We start from the raw sequence: 14,655 nt of genomic DNA, 5'->3' as shown, positions 1-14,655 counted from the left end.
AAAATATCTGTATTGAGTCTTTGAAAGTATGAGAGAGAGGGGGAGTGTGTGTGTGTGTGTGTGCACTTATAAATCAGCTGGAGAAACCTTAGGATAGACTTGAAATAAAAAGAAATGGTTTCACTTATAAAGGTCCTTTTATGTAAGGATATGTAATAGAAGTCAGAATTTAACTGCATCCCTTGTCAGAGAAATAAAGTGTTTTGATGTCTCCCCTGGCCCTTTTATAAAATATATAGAGTCTAAAACACAGTTTTTATCATCTTTTTTCAACTTGGCCATCTCTGTTTTTTCATCCCTCCCAACTGTGTGTGTGTGTGTGTGTATGTGTGTGTATTACCATGTATGTGTAGATTTTTCAGAAAGGAAAACCAGGCAGGCCTCCAAGTTTGTTTTTGTTTTGTGACCTCTGCCTGAACAAATGGACTGTACAGATTTTGCAAATTACCTATTCACGTGCTTTATTTTTCCACTGAGGTGATTGCCTTTTCATTGATTTACAGCAGGTTTTATTTTTGTTTTGTTTCACTTAATTCAGAAGGGATAATATCTCTTTACCTGCCACAGAGCTCTGGAGTCAGATGACCCTGAGTTTGAATCCTGACTTTCCCGCTCATGTGCTCAGAGTTGGTTGACAGGCAGTTTACTTGACCTCTCTGAGATTCAGTTCAGTTCAGTCGCTCAGTGGTATCCAACTCTTTGCGTCCCCATGAATCATAGCACGCCAGGCCTCTCTGTCCATCACAAACTCCTGGAGTTTACTCAAACTCATGCCCATCAAGTCGATGATGCCATCCAGCCATCTCATCCTCTGTTGTCCCCTTCTCCTCTTGCCCTCAATCCCTCCCAGCATCAGGGTCTTTTCCAATGAGTCAACTCTTCGCATCAGGTGGCCAAAGTATTGGAGTTTCAGCTTCAGCATCAGTCCTTCCAATGAACACCCAGGACTTATCTCCTTCAGGATGGACTGGTTGGATCTCCTTGCAGTTCAAGGGATTCTCAAGAGTCTTCTCCAACACCACAGTTCAAAAGCATCAATTTTTCGGCACTCAGCTTTCTTCACAGTCCAACTCTCACATCCATACATGACCACTGGAAAAACCATAGCCTTGACCAGACAGACCTTTGTTGGCAAAGTAATCTCTCTGCTTTTTAACATGCTATCTAGGTTGGTCATAACTTTCCTTCCAAGGAGTAAGTGTCTTTTAATTTCATGGCTGTAGTCACTATCTGCAGTGATTTTGGAGCCCCCCAAAATAAAGTCTGACACTGTTTGCACTGTCTCCCCATCTATTTCCCATGAGGTGATGGGACCAGATGCCATGATCTTAGTTTTCTGAATGTTGAGCTTTAAGCCAACTTTTTCACTCTCCTCTTTCACTTTCATCAAGAGGCTTTTTAGTTCCTCTTCACTTTCTGCCGTAAGGGTGGTGTCATCTGCGTATCTGAGGTTATTGATATTTCTCCCGGCAGTCTTAATCCCAGCTTGTGCTTCTTCCAGCCCAGCGTTTCTCATGATGTACTCTGCATATAATCTCTGAGATTAGTTACTTCTAATTGAGAACTAGATGGAAAAACACTCCTTGGCACAAAATAAAAGCCCAGTGCGTGGTTTCTAGTGCTAGTTTTTGTGTCGTCATTTTTGTTATGATTCTTGCACTGAAAATTTTTCTCAGAAAAAGTATCTTGAGCTCTACAACTCACTTTGTTTGAGATTCTTAGACGTGTAACTCTCACTTGCTGTTGCTAAGGCTCAGAAAAATGAAACTGAAATTGCTGAAATTTTGTTTATTCCTTGTGTAGGAAAGAGACCAATGAAAGAAAACAAGCAGATTCCATTTTAGTTAAAGGAGGAACTTGCAGGGTTATTCCTGGGGTCAGGAAACACTCATATGAACATCTGAGATCTGGGGCACTGGCAGGAGGCCTTGGCACTCATCATACAATTAAATGGTCGCCCTCAAACTGTGTTTGCCTGGGCAGGCAAGTGGACAAGTGCATTTCAGAAAGGTTCCCAGGCATTCCAAACTGGAACAGGAAGGACCATCTGATTTACTGTTTAACCAGTTAAACACACCAGCCGTGCCCCCAGCACTGTGGTCAGTTCACAGCCTTGTGACCCGTTTGGGCATCCTTGAACCAGAGGCGGGAGGCGGGTGGGTGAGAGCCAGCCCTGCCCTCTTCCTCCTCCGTGGGATATCGCTTTTGCTTTTCTTTGCTGAGTCTCTACAGCAACAAAGTGTATGCAGAGTTCCAGCTCCGGGAGTTGGGCACATCGGGGTTCTGTCTTTGATCCCCCATTCTGGCTGTGTGATTTTGGAAAAGTTGCTACACCTCTCTGAGCCTCCGTCCCATCTTTTTACATGATGGTGATCATAATACCTTCCCTAGAAGGCCGTGAGGCCCACATGAGCTGGGTAAGGGCTAGCACCGTCCTCAGCATGTGTGACGCTCAGTCAATGGGAGGTGGGCGCTGCTCCAGAAGGCGGGCGGCAGGTACGTGGACCGCAGTGCAGTCTGTGATGCAGACCTCCCACTCAGCATGTCCCCGACCGTCGGCTCCTGCCCCGCTAGGTGGACCACAGGCAGGCTCCTCTTCCTCCAGCCGACACATGGGCACGCGGCCCAGCAGGGGGAGTTCAGGGGGGATCTTCTCTCCCACTGGCCCCCTGGGCTGGGGGCCTTTGTTCTGTTTACAGACAGGCTACAGCCCTCACGCCAGGAAAAGATGTGAAATCCCACTGGCTGTTCCCTCAACGTATATCCAACACTCAGCAGCTTCTCACCACCCCACCGCGGCCACCCAGCCCCAGCTCCTCTCAGACCTCACATCCCATTCATCCGCACCGCCTGCCTGAAAGTATACCTTGAATTCTTTCAGTCACTCCTCAGACCGCGCCTGAGGTGTGTTTTCTTTTCCCCAGACTGTTCACTGTTCTAGATGTTTCCTCACTGGCCTTCACTGGTGATGCTGCTACCTTTATCACACGCACACACACACACACACACACACCCCCGCCATATACACTCACAGCCACACATGCACGTGCGCACACACACACACAGCTCCTCCATCACTGTGCATGGGTGTATGCACAGCACCTCCCCCACAGGGTCCCCCATCCCCACCTCGCTTCTCAACCCCACAGCCAGACTTAAATCCCAAGTGGGTCAATCCATCCTGTTTCACTCAGAGTCAAAGCCAAGGTCCTTACGGGGGTCTGCCCAACACCCTGTGGCCTCCACCACAGCCCTCTGCACTGGTTCCTCTCTCGCCTGGAACACTCCTTGCTTCTCCTCTGGCTCCCCATGTCTCCCACCTTCCTCCCCAGTGCTCCTCCTGCCCTCGTGGCTGACTTTCCTGCCAGCACTTCCCATCTCCCAGCATCATTTACTTCCTTATCCCTCTGCTGGCCCTGGCCACGGAATGCATATGAGAGGAGGACAAGGGTCTGTGTCCCCCACCCCAGCCCTGCTGTGGAGCAGTGCCTGGCACCTGGGTGCTTTCAGTGAATATCTGTTGAAAGATTCATGAAGGATTGTGGGACCACACACGCATAGTGTCTTCATCATTACAAAACTGTCCCGAATTGGAATTTGTGGTGGAAATTCGCTCCGATTACCAGTTCTTTCACTGTAGCAACTACCTGGCACACAGGGGTGCCTAGTAAGTCCCGTTGGATGCATTGCTTTGGGGCTTTGGGGCCGTGGTAGCCGTCTGAGCCCTCCTTCCCTATCAGCCCAGCCCTGCAGCGGGTGTGACGGTGTCCCCGGACCCCTCCGAGCCAGCTGTCCCCCCAATTCCCCACCGTGCATCCTGGTTCTGGCGGCACTGTCAGCGGCTGGCCCCCCTTGCCCTGTATCCCCATCTCTGCAGGCACGTCATTGTCCTTTGCTCTCACCGTCTCATCTTCCTGGTAACTACAGTTTTGTTATTACTACGTGTTGATCTGGCTTTCTCGTTATTGTCTTCCCAGCTTCCCATGGCAGTTATTGCTCTGATTTTAGTTTCACTGGCTGTAGGACAAAAGGGGTGGACTCTCAAAGTATTATCCCCGGTTTCAGATTCAGAGGCATGCTTCATGCCGCCCAGTGCAGCACGCGGTCCTCTGGCGTGTTCTCCAGCCCCAATCCCAGGTCCCTCTTCAGGCCTTTCCCTGTCGCCTTCATCCTCTCCCTCCTACTCCTGGAGCTTATCCACTGGCCAGGCCCTCCCTTCTCCCCCAGCAGCTTCCACTCCCACCGTTTCTGCGCCCCTTCACCCCAGATTTGCAGTCCAAGCTTGCTCTCTGTGACCTCCAAACTTATGCCCAGCCCCCGGCCTTCTGCTCCTGGTCTCACCTCACAGCTCATCACTTCAGTAACCACAGTTAAGCCAACAGGCATCCTAAGTGTTTTTTGTGCGTTGGCCTCGTTCAATCTGGGAAGAGGAATCCTCCTCTTACAGGCGAGGAGACCACAGCTCCCAGAGGTCATGGAACTGGCCCAGGACACAGCTAGTCAGCGGCAGGACTGGGATTTGAACCCAGGCCGTCTGGCTTCAGAGGACTGATCACTGCCCTGTCCTCTCTTCCTGTCCCCATCATGCCATCCCCTGTTTGTCCACCCCCCTGCCTGATGCTCTGCAGGAGGGGAACCCTGGCTTTTCCTCTGTTCCAGCTTGGGGAGCCGGGGGAGGTGGCAGGCGTGGTTGAGCATCTCTGGATAAATGCGCACCACACGGCCTTGCCCACCAGGGAGCTCTGCTGCCCTGCACCCACCACACAGCCCTCCCCGGCCATTCCTCAGGTCCTTCCCCACTTGCAGTTGGCCTTGCTCTCTGCCAAGGCAAAAAGGTGAAGGCTATTCCCTATAATATTGCTCAGTGCCCCATCTTTGCTTCTGCTTCCCCTCAACACCAGCATCCTTCTCTTTGTGTGTGTGCTAAGTCACTTCAGTCGTGTCCGACTCTTCGTGACCCCATGGACTGTAGCCCACCAGGCTCCTCTGTCCATGGGATTCTCCAAGCACGAATACTGGAGTGGGTTGCCATGCCCTCCTCCAAGGGATCTTCCCCACCCAGGGATCAAACCTCCACCTCCTGCATTGGTATAGGGGGTTCTTTACCACTAGCGCTCCCTGGGAAGCCCCTCCTTCTCTTTATCACCAAATAACAGCAGTGCATCCTTTTGTTTCCTTTAGAACAAGATACAGGTGTTTTCCATAATTTTTTTCCAACATCAGGCAGCAGGTTCTTTGGTGGAAAGAGTGTTCTTTCCCTGAGTCTTTAGGGCCAAGCTACATTCTCTTAGTCTGTAGCATTTATAAAAAAGGAAAAAGAAACGGGGGTGGAGGGAAGGAAGGAAAAGAAACAACAACTTGAAGCCAGGCTCATGTGTCTTTGGTTAATGATCCTTTTTGGTGGGGGGCGGGAGGGGTTATCCTTGTGCCATCATTAAATGTAGGGGTGTGTCACGGCTAAAGGTCAAGAGGAGAGCTTTGCCCTCAGGAGGCTGACTCCCAGAAGTGACAGTACAGAGCAGCCAGGATGTGTGGACCCAGAGCACACCCTGCCTCCCCAGACATCGAGCATCTCCCCCAGGCCCTCCACGGGGCACGTGGGTGCAGAGATGAATGAGGCCTGGATCTTTCCGAGGGAGGCAGCCCATGTGAGCCCCCCAGAAGCTTCAGATCCCATTGTCATCCTCCAGGCAGTGCAGAGAAATCCTGGGTCTCGGCCGGCGGCGGGGGCTGAATGCACGTGGGTGCTGAGAGGCAGAGGACACATGAGGCAGAGGGCATGCCCTGGGCGGAGGAGGTGGCCGGGGACAGGGGGAACAGAGACCTCAGACATCAGGATTTTCTCAGAGGAGCCGAGAAGCTGACAAAGCCATGCCAAGCACCTTCTGGCATGGAAGTGGGCAGGGAAGGAGGGGAAAGCAGGATTGCTGCATCCTGAGTGATCCTGCAGAGCAAGCGTCCCCTTAGCGTGCCCCACCCAAGCTCCCATTTAGCTCCACTAGATGCTGGGTGCAGGAAAGCGTGGGGACCAGCACCTGTGAGGAGATGGAGACCCTGCTGCTCCCCCACCGTCGCCCCCTCAGGGCCGTGTTTAAGGTTCCTAGAAGCCCTGCAGAGGAGAAACCCAGCCTTTAAACAGAATTCCCCATGCTGCTTTGACCATGGGTTGCCCCCCCCCGCCCCCCATGTCTTTGCATTTAAGTCTCATAGCATCGGTGTTCTGTGACAGCTCTTTGGGAAGTGCTGCTGTGGAGAATTTTTCAATGCCTGCATACTCTGGAATGTGCCCACTTCTTATTTTGCATGGAGGCCATGCTACATAGTGGAAAGACTGTGGGCTTTAGATAGGACTGACCTGGGTTTACATCTACCTTCCTGTATAATTTCTGACTTTGCTCAGGTTACCTAAGCACCTCTCTGAAACTTAGCTTTCTCATTTTTAAAAATGGGAGAACATTAGCCACCTAACAGGGCTGCTGTGATGGTTAAATGAGAAAATACTGATAGTTTCCACGTGGAGGGCTTATCATGTGTCAGATACAATGGAATTCGAAGCCACTGAGGGGCTCACACATGCTGCTTCCCCCAGAAAGATCCAGGCCTCGTTCTCTGCACCCAGGTGCCCAGTGGAGGGCCTGGGAGAGATGTTCACTGTCTGGGGAGGCAAGGCGTGCTCTGGGTCTGCACATCTGACTAAGCACTTTCTGCCTCTCTTTTCATCTTCACCACAGCTCTGAGGCAGGATATATTGTCATCCATATCTCCCAGGTCAGGAGGCTATGACACACCAAATTAAGGGTCGTGTGTATGAGGTTTACATCCCAGGCACTGATACCTGCTCGAGTCAGGATTTGAACCCTAACCGTCACCCCCCAGCAGAGAGCATGCTCCAAACCACCATGTCATAAAGGGCCTGGTGCATTGAAGGCACTAAGGAATATCCATTCCCTTTTCAGGAGATTCATGGGTATTACGGGGAGATTGGTCATTCCTGAGACTCCAAGTTACTCTTCAGTCTTTCTTATTAAACCTGTTAAAGGAGTAATCTGGATCTGCCTGTCCACTCACTGCTTTCTACACATAAAATAAAAATTCTCCTTCAGCCAGTGTCAAAAAAAGTTATGACACTTCTCTTATGACCTCTCTGCTTTGCCTTCATATGCTGATCCACCTCAATTTGGGCAGCGTCTCAACTGCCTACTGGCATTGGGCCAGTCTCCAAACTGGTCCCACTAGTGGTCTGTGCCTCCCCATCCAGGACCAAGGGTGCTCCCAGAAAGCACTGTGCATCTGTAGCTTGTTCCTCCGGCTGTTCTCCGTCCTATACTTTGGTGATAGACTTGGCAAAGGTCTAAGAAGGCATTCCTTTTATCACTCATTCAGCAAACATTTACTTAGCGCCATTGCTAGACTAGGAGTATGCCCTGTATTGTGCCTCTTAATTAGATCACAGAATCTCACAGCCCTCAGTAGGCCTCCAAGACTGGAATGCTGCAGACTCTCCTCTGTCCATGGTGTTGGGGATCTTTTCCACATCGACCAGCCTTGTTTACAACCTAATCCAGCATTCACATCCCCTGCCCCTTGTGAGACCCTCTCAACAGGCCCTTCAAGTCCCATAGTTCCAAGTGCAAACTCCTTGATTTTTGTTTGATTTCAGGATTCCCAAGCATCTAAAGCTTCCAGCAGGACTGGGTACACAAGTGCCACAAATGGGGTTCTCCCCAGGCCCCTGACAGCCACTGCAAATACACTCTCCTCTGCTCAGAACATCATTCCAACTATCCAACCTGCCAAGCAAATCTACAACACCTGGTTCAAGACTCACCTCCTCCCTGGTCCCTCCTCCTTCCATTACCCCACCATCAAATAAGCTAATCGTTTTCTCCTCTGTTCTGCTCCTATACTTCACCTACATTGCGCCCCACAGCTAGAAAAAAAGGCACTCCTTCCTCAAGACACTTGACTGCCACCTGCTGGAAATTTAGGGTAAATTCACTTAACAGAAGTGAAGGTGCACCCTGACATTGAGTAGGGTGCTGCACACCTGCAGGCAGGGCGCTGCCTTTGCAGTGATCAGGATTGAGGTGACCTTAAACGTTCCCCTCTGCGTCCAGGTGCCCTGGCTTCCACTTGGGCTGAAGAAATGCTTGTTACTGGTGCAAGCCCCTGTTACCTTAGACTTGAGGCACCTGGTTTCATGACTGAATGATGGCTAAATCCATCTGTTGCAAAGGAAGGCAACCAAACTCCCCACAAGCTGTCAGAGTAACCAGAGGGTCTCAGAGGGATTTGCAGTGGGGACCAGAGACGCTTCAGTCTGTCATCTCTGCTCAAAGGCCACCACCATAGGAACAGACCAGAGCAACTCCACATTCCTCCCCACAGGAAACCTCAAGCCGAGAATATGATGGAGAATTGGAGCAGGTGCTGCGTCCAGGGCCAGCTCCTTGTAGGTTGTGGGGAGGCAGAGGTGGCCACACAGGGGTCCTTGCAGGAAGCTGGGGGTTTTGTGAGGAAGTCCATCAGTGAGCACGCAGCTGACTAGACAAGGGTAAGCAAGGGTTTTGATACACTATCGTCCATATTTTCCTAAGCCAAGCCCTTTTATTAAGCCACATCACGGAAAACCAGTACCCCAGTGACATCTGGCTCTTCAGAAAGTGGTGTCAATAGAGCTCCATCCAGCTGTTACACTTGCAGGTGGGGGCAGGAGGGGGGACATGCTTTTACTAGGGTCCTGTTTTATAAAGGGAGAGGCCCTCTGTCCCTTTGCAAAGCTTATTTTCCCAGAGCCATCTGGCATATCATTGTTCAGGTCCCACGGTCTCCCAGAGAGGTACCCCTCTTTGGTAACCCTAATGAAGGAAGAAGGCTGAGCCTTTCCCTCTCTACCCTGGCTGCCAGGAAGCCCAGAGACAGTTTCTGTAGCTTTCCTGAACCAGGATTACGTCTTCTCATCGCTTCCCTGATACCTTCTCTAGGAGTGCTCGTTTTAGGCTATTTGTATTTTCCATTGTGGGGATGGCTTTGGGGGCTGGATGGGCAGTGATGTGGCAGAAGAAAGAAGAACCACCAGTGAGCCAGACACACATGGATTTCAGTCCCCACCTGTTAACCGTGTCATCTTAGGCAAGATGTCTTTACCTCTTCAATGCTGAGTTCCTTACCTGGAAATGACCACGAGGAACAGATAGGTTACTGTGAAGATTAGACTCTGCCAGTGTGACCTGCACTGTGTCCTCTCCCTCCTCCCAGGTCAGGCTTGGTCTGTGGCTCCAGGATCGGAGTCAGTTTTTCCTTCTTCCTGCCTCTGTCAGTCGGCTTAGGATGAGTGATACAGAGGAGAGAAGCAGGGGGCCTGCCCTCCTGGTTTGTCTGGGACAAAGGGGTTTCCTGGCATGCAGGATTTCCAGTGCTCAAACAGGAAGGTTGGAGGCAAACAGAAAAGCTGGTCACCCTAGTAGAAAACTACCTCAACATCTCAGGGGCTTAGAGTGACTTAGGTTTGCTTCTTGCTGGAACTACCATCTATCCGAGACCTTGGCTAAAGGGGGAGTCTCTATCTGGCAGTCGCTGATCCCTCAGCGACAAGGGGGCAGTTGGTCAGGGCCAGTTCAAAGGCTGCCGCTGTCCCCTCCACTCATGTTCATCTGTCCGGGAGAGTCACTTGGCCGGGCCTGACATGGGGCAGCCTGCCGACTCCCCACACAGAGCAGCAGCGATAGGTTTGAACCTTAGTACAATCCGCACACTTCGCTTTCTCTTCTTGTCATTCTGGGGTGCTGGGGCAGGGAGAGGGAGGGCAAGCTGAGAGATGCCTGGTCTGTGATTGGAGGGCTCCCGGTGGCCATCGTGCTGTGGATGGTCTGTGGGGGGGGCTCCTTAAGGGGTGGTTAGCCTCACCCACTGTGCTCGAAGGAGCGGTGGTCTCCTTTGGGCGTCTAACAGTGGTTGACATACCTGCCTCTTCCAGCCCCCTTGTTCCTTTGTGTGGAGCCACAGAGAATCTTCTTCCTCTGCTCCGAGGACCACGAGGGGACTGAGGTGGGACGTGGGGCCCCCAAGCTCTTCCCAGGCACACTTCCCAGGCCCCTTCATGCCTGGCTTTCTCTGGCCACCCAGAGAGCCTCCCTCCCACCTTCGGAAATCTCTAGCTCAGAGGTGGGCACAGATGTGACACCCACTCTAGGACCAGGGCCAGGCTCTCCCCAGAGCATCCTCACTATGTGTCACTTGGATGGCAGCACCAGGGCTGGCCCAACCCCCGCTCAGCTGGGGTCCCCCCTCCCAGGTACCTTTGGTCTCTTGGGGCCCCCTTCCTTGGCTCAACCCTCTTTTAGGAGGTAATTAGCACAGAAAAGGTTTTTGTCTCTTTTGTTGTTTCCTTTATTGTCTTATATCTAAGAACACCTTCCTGGAGAGAAAAACAGTTTTCCCAAAAATATTTGTCACAACTGATTCAGCTTCCTTGTCCAAGCATATAAGAAATACGGTTTAGATTTTGCAAAACAGAGTGCTAAAATGTTTGTTAGCATTTATGATTTCTATAAGGAAATCTGAGCATTGGTAAAAAATGATCAAAATGAGAATTCGTGGGGCGTTTGGTACTGAGGACCTCTATCTAAATTTCAGGGATGTGGGGGAAAGAGAAACCGAGAGGCATGGTATTGGGAGACGCGGAACCCTGCGATCCAGGTGCAGGGGGCGGGGCCGGGCGGGGCGGCCGGGACGGCGGGGGGCGGGGCCGCAGCGGGTGAGGGGAAGGGTCGGCAGCCGGGAGAGCCGAAGTCTTCCCTGAGGGGGACACCTGAGGGCAGTTGAAAAGCACGCAGGAGTTCACCAGGTGACCGAGTGGGCAAAGGGAGCCATGCCTGCTCCCTGCAAAACCACGTGGACGCAGCCGAGGCCTCGTGCTCTTGGGAACTGAAGTATTTCAGTGGCCTGTCGCCTCAGGCAGCGAATGCGCACGCTTGGGCTGGGGAGTAAGCAAGCCCATTGCCGAGGCCTGGTGTTGCCTGCTAGGTGTTTGGGATTTTATCTGGAGGGCCTGGGCGAGCAGTGAAGCTGTTGAAATGTTTTAAGCAAGGGGGCGTCCTGCCTCTTACCACAGTGAAGAGAGGGCAACGCTGGAGCAGGGAGCAGCCCGGATGGAGGGAAGTGGCTGGACCCTCCTATCCAAGGGCCAAGCGGGGGCTCTGGGGTGTTGGAAGGAGAGGAGCTTATGCCCAGGGTGGATCCTGGGTCGCCCGTTTGGGGTTGGGAGGATAGTGTGGGACCTGGATGCCGGTCTGATTGAGATGGGGTCCTGTGTGGTAAGCGCACGCCTGCCCCCAGCAGTCCTACCCTGGGGACTTTGCATCCTTGTGCCACTGCTGTATCCACAAGGCTTAGGGACTGAAGCCTGGAATTCCTGGACACATCTTTGCAGGGGCTGAGATGGGGTTACCAGCGTTAGACAGGGAGGGGTTCTGAACCAGACTGCAGAGAAGAGTAAATTGGAAGGACATGGTCTTTTCTCTTCCCTGGATACTCATTTGAGGACCTTTGTAATGATCTCGGCAAGGTAGGTTATCCAAGAGGCCAGAATTAGCCCGCGGAACATGAAGTGCCAGAATTTGTGCTTCAGAAAGGTCAGGAAAACCCCATTTAAAGCCCCTGTCTTTTCATCTCAAGGCGGAGCAGGGAAGGAATAAGGGGGCTTCTTTAGAGCCTGTTCCCCTTTCAGGGTTCACAGGGATAGGGAGGAGACCCTGTGTCCTGCCAGCAGGAGGTGGGCAGGGCAGCACCACCTGCCCCCCTTTGACGTCAGCAGCTTTTCAGAACTGCTTTCTCTACCAGACGTACTTGATTTCAGGGACATTTTCTTTAAACATCTTAGCTCATTCCCAGCCATTTCAGGCATTGGCCCTGCTGGCATTTCGTCTTGGCTTAATGTTTCCTGAAGACTTGCTTTCTATTGTTCCGCGTTGTGTGTGTGTGTAGGTAACTCACTTGGGAGCGAGTTGAGTGGTGTCCTCGGGGGCAGGTGTAGCTCCGGGAGCCCTGCTGCTCTCCCCTGCTGAGTGATCTTGGCTGGTTTCTTCACCTCTCTCTGCCTCAATCTTCTCCTTGGTCAAATGTGGAAACAGTAGTATTAATACTTACCTCAGAGTTATTGTCGGGTTTAAGTGAGTTAATCTACATGGTGCAGTAAGAACAGTGCCCGATGCCAAGTACACGGTCAGTCAGCGTTCACTGTTATTGTTGCTTGACCCAGCAGGAGAAATGAAAAATATAATTATCTTCTTCCTCTTAAGGCCGTGTCCAAGAATCTACGTTTAGTAATTTTAAAGGCTTTGTTTTTCACAGAAAATATCTCCCAGCATATTTCCTCATGTGTTTCCAGTTGAGTTGAACAGGCAGCTGAAGGATGGGATGGTGAGCTCAGCATTGCTCCCTGTAATCGGGAGTCATGATTGAGCTCCTCATCTCCTTCAGCTGCTGTGAGACTTTCAACTGTGTCTACTTCAAAGTGACCTGTCTGGGGTTTCTTTTCCTGTGGGCCCCACTGCAGGTTTCTGGAAGAACTTGACTGCCTGAAAGGAAGCGACAAAACATGAAAATCGCTTTGAGGTGACCAACAAGTCCAGCGGCCCCTTGCTTCTCCCAAGGTGGATCTGAGGTTTAAGAACCATAACTTCAGGTAACAATCCTATCCTACCCACCACCACCTAGATACACTATCCTTGCAGCTCCGACGGTCGTTCTTCGTTTAGGAAGTGTGGTTTCTCCCCAAATCCCTGAAACCTGGAATATTCCACCTCATGCAAATGTCTGGCTGTTCAGAAAGAGCAGTGGGGGCTGGAGTGGCATCCCAGGTCTGACATGTGGCCCAGATGGTCACTGAGACCCTAAGTGTAGGGCTGTGCTCACAGATGACCGGCTTCTCTTAATGTCAGTAGTGTTGGTGATAATAACAGCAGCGGCAGCTACAGCAGGGCCGTTAGTGTGATTAAATGCTTATAAAATACTCTTCGAAGAATACATCAGACTAGCCAGGAAATTTCTGAAAACAAAAAGTACAAAGAGGGAAAGGAGTTGTTCTATGAGATATTAAAATGTATTTTACAGCCATAGTCATCAACAGTGTGGTGCCAGAATGGAAATAAGCAGGTCAAGGGAACAGAATGGAAAGTTCAGACTAAAAAATGAGTCAAGAAAAGTGGCATTTCTAGTGACTGGTAACAGGACATGTAGATCTAGTAAGTAGTGTTGGAATAACTGTATTCTTTGGAGGGAAATTAGAAATTCCCATCCTTAAGTAGTGCACCGAAAATAATTGCCAAGTGGATTAAAACTGAAATTTTTTTTTTTTTAAGTTATGAAACTGTTAGCAAAGAAGAGGATATTTTTATTGTTTGGGGGTGAGAAAAGAGTTTTTAAAACCTGTCACTTTTAGTATCACATGCAAACACCATAAGCAAAGATAAAAGACAAAAAGGGGAGAAAATTATTTACAGCATCTATGATGAGCAAAGATTAATATTCCTAACATACAAACTTATTTATTTTTCAATATGTATTTGTTGAGTGCTAACTATGTGCTGAAACGTGATCTGGGCACTAAGGGTGCAAACAGTAAACCAGAGTCCGTACTCCTCTGATGCTTATGATCTAGTGGAGAGGACAGCCGGTAAATTAAGTAGGTTATTGCTGGCCAGATATGGATAAGGGCAATGGAAAGAAATTAAGCAGGACTGAGGTGGTTAGAAAGAGTTGTGGGGGTGCGTGTTATACGGTTATCCTGGGAAACTTCACTGATAAAGTGACATTTGAGCAGAAATATGAAGGAAAAAGGGGAGAAGTGGTTGAATTTTGGATGTTTTTTTTGGACTGTTTAGCTGTTAGGATTTGTTGATGGATTAGATGCAGGCCATGAAAGAAAAGGAGTCAGAGGTGACTTCTAGGTTTGGGGCCTAAGCAGCAAGCAGGATTGAAGTACCACTTACTGACCTGGGCACGACCAAGAGGCTGGGCTTGTGGACAACCAGGGATTGGTTATGGATGTTTCACGTTTCTCTTGTATATTGAAGGGGAGATGTCAAGGTGATGCTTTGGAACTCAAGAAAGGGTCTGGGCTGGAGATGTAAACATGAGAGTTGTCATAATATAGGTAGTTATTTAAAACAATGAAACTAGGCAGATCTCCTATGGAGGGAGTGTAGACAGAGAGGAGGGCCAAGAACATCCATGGGTCGCTGACCTAGAGGTGAGGGAGACAAGGGGAACCAGCTGTAGAGACCAAAGAGGAGTGACCACAGAAGTAGGAGAACTGTGAAGCTGAGAGCCAGGAGGGAGAGGTCAGCTCTATCAGATGTGTTGATGGGCCAAGCCGGGAGGGGATGGAGAACTGGCCATTGCATTAGCAATGAGGAGGTCATTAATGAACCCAGCAGGGGCCGGTATATTAGAATGATGGGGACAAAAGCCTGATTTGAGTTATTTGTAGCGAGGAAGAGAAAAGCAATTGAAAACAAAGAAATGGGGCAGTAACTGGAAGGGAATCAAGTTCAAAAGAGTTTATTCCCCCCCTCCGCCCCCCGCAAGATGAGAGTTGTTGCAGTGTGTTTCTTGTCCTTATAGAAGCGATGCAAGAGAATGCGGAATGTGGAT

The 14,655-nt window shown here is 50.4% G+C and overlaps 1 protein-coding gene across 6 annotated transcripts in view; it reads left to right on the top strand.

Moving 5' to 3' along the window:
- BMAL1 (basic helix-loop-helix ARNT like 1) overlaps nucleotides 1–14,655 on the top strand; it is a 107,382-nt gene that overhangs the window by 59,202 nt on the left and 33,525 nt on the right. For all 6 annotated transcript variants that reach the window (XM_061147356.1, XM_061147375.1, XM_061147360.1 and 3 more), the window contains exon 3: nucleotides 12,557–12,685. The gene's annotated coding sequence lies outside the window, so the exon portion shown is untranslated. The remainder of the gene's footprint in view (nucleotides 1–12,556; nucleotides 12,686–14,655) is intronic.

This window comes from Dama dama, chromosome 1 (assembly GCF_033118175.1).
Source record: "Dama dama isolate Ldn47 chromosome 1, ASM3311817v1, whole genome shotgun sequence".
NCBI lineage: Eukaryota > Metazoa > Chordata > Mammalia > Artiodactyla > Cervidae > Dama > Dama dama.
The sequence above is the reverse complement of the archived record's forward strand: the minus strand, read 5'-3'. Positions and strand labels throughout refer to the sequence as shown.